This window comes from Dendrobium catenatum, unplaced genomic scaffold (assembly GCF_001605985.2).
Source record: "Dendrobium catenatum unplaced genomic scaffold, ASM160598v2 fragScaff_scaffold_1431, whole genome shotgun sequence".
NCBI lineage: Eukaryota > Viridiplantae > Streptophyta > Magnoliopsida > Asparagales > Orchidaceae > Dendrobium > Dendrobium catenatum.
The window spans coordinates 36,010-38,548 of NW_021319893.1; positions in this window are offsets into that span (position 1 = coordinate 36,010).

The window sequence follows — 2,539 nt, forward strand, 5'->3', positions numbered from 1 at the left end:
CAGTAGGTCTATTACTACTAAAATTACACTCCATATTTTATCTTGGGGGAAAATTATTTATAAGCTCTAATTATTCATTTGTTATTGATTGAAATGAGATTTATCGCTTTGGTCTTCTAATTGAGGTTTTAAAATGAAAAAAAAAAAAGGATCAGAATATTTGGATTAAATTTTACAATAATAATAAGATTTCAAGTATTAATTGATTACATATGTATTGTGTTTACTCAAAATAAATTTAATGATTGAAGATGATGGTCGGCCAACGCCAGTCAAGAGATTGTAGTTTAGTAGTAGTAATCGAGTGATCATAGTTGGGCAACATAGTCAATATGTTCGACATTAGTGTTGATAGGTTGCATCGGTCATATAACATATTACTTGTGTCGACAATAGTTGGGAGATCATAAATGGGCGAGGGTGGCTGGAAGATCGTGATAGAACAATTATGGTATGAAGATTGTATTGAGTAACGATGGATAGGAGACCAAAGTCCGACGATGGTGGTTAGTGAATTATTGTCAAGAGAAGTAGTTTGGGAGACTGTAATCGGGCAAATGTGATCAGATAATTGAAGTATGATAATAGTGGTTGCAGGCCTAGTAAGAAGATTACAATTAGAAAAGTATATTTGGATGATGATGATCGCATGACCATAGATGTGTCATAATGATCGAGAGATTATAATTGAGCAACAATAATCCGTAGATCGTAGTTAAGTAACGATGGCCAAAATCAAAACTAGATAATAATATTTAGGGGTGTTAATATTTTGACACAACCCAAAAATCTGATCCAAACACGAAATGAAAATTTTGGATTCAGGTTAACCCATTTGAAAAAGGGGTAGGGTTTGGGTTTCAAATTCTAACCTAATTGCAAATTCTAGTAAGGTTAGAGTCAATCTGAAAATTCAAAAGCAATATGTGCTCATCCTCTATCGCGCACTCGCTCGCACGCTCACCCTTGCTTGCTCGCTTGAGCGACTAGCTTGCCTGCTGGCCCCACTCCAATGCTAGTGCTGAGTCACCCTCACCAGCTAACGGGGTCAGCATATCAAATCATGTCAAAATCGTGTTAAAGGCTAGTTGGATTAGAATTTGGATTTGTGGCCCGTTAATTAATCAAGTTTAGCTCGGATTTGGTTAATTGAAGGTGAGTCGGTTTCAAGTTGGACTCGAACTCGACACAAAACCCATTTTGACACCCCTAACAATAGTTTGAAAACCTTAATTGAATCACGATGATTGGGAGACTGTGGTTCGACGATAGTGGAAGAGTGGGAGGGGTCTAAATATAGTGCTTGTGCGAAAATGTTTCAATGGCTATGGTTGGGTGATGGTGGTTAAATAATAGTGTTCAAACGATGAGGCTTGATGTATGAAGGTGGTCGGATGGTGATGGTTTAACAATATAACTCTCTAAAATTTCCATGTTAATGTCTAAGCTTCAACTCTTTTAATGTATAGAGTGGGTATTTTTTTCTAATTTTTAGAGTAACATTATCTATAAATATAACAAAAAATCCAAGACATTTTATTAAATGACTATGAGTGTTCCCTTTTATTCAAAACAATTTCTTTTATATTGAAGTGTCATAACAATGTAGGAATTAAACGATATTGGGCTCGTTGGATTTATCTCACCTGAACACCCAATTTGACTATAGACATGCAAACTTTGACGATCATTTGATTTTCTAATTAATATTCAAAAGATTATATCTATAAACAATTGCTTTGTTTAAGCTCATTTGAACTTGATTTTGATCATTTTTTATGGGTTCATTTAACAGAGGCATTCAATTTTACTATAATTTTGTTGAAATTGAAGTCCATATAATCCAAAATGTAATATAAAAAAAAAATTTAAGTGTTGAAATTCTCAACTATCTCCTCACTTGACTAAAAATAATTATTATTATAAAATTTCAAATTTACATGACCGTTGCGTGAACCCATTGTTACCATTGTCATGTCAAAATTTAAGTTCGTCTTTTAGGGTGATAAATCAACGGGATACTTTTCCGTGCATTTAAGCCTTGTTGCATCCAGGAGTATTCGCGGCGGTAGAGAAATATAAAGTTTATCGTCTTAGCGTTGTACGAAAATCCGGCACGCAATCAGATAAGAGAGAGGGTCTAGCATTTATGAGACACCAAGATTTTTACGTGGAAAAACCCTGAAAAAAGGGGGAAAAACCACGAGGCCTAGCCCAGTTTGAACGAATATACTAGTATTTGCAGTCGATTACAAATGAGGCCCTTCCATTGGAGAAGGCCTTGCATTGATGTAGCAAATATACATCATATAGATTGCATTACATGGTAAGAGTTACATATACATGTTTGTTTGATCGGAAGGACCGTAGTCAGCAAGAGACCGGGGTCAGAAAGACCGTTGTCTGGTGATGGAGGTCGGACGGACCGCAGTAGGCGACGGAGGTCGAAAGGACCATAGTCGGCAGTATTCTTGGAGAACTGTGGGCATCAGGTAGTGGCTTGGTGGAGCTCAAGGCCTCAAGTAGTGGTCCGGCGGAC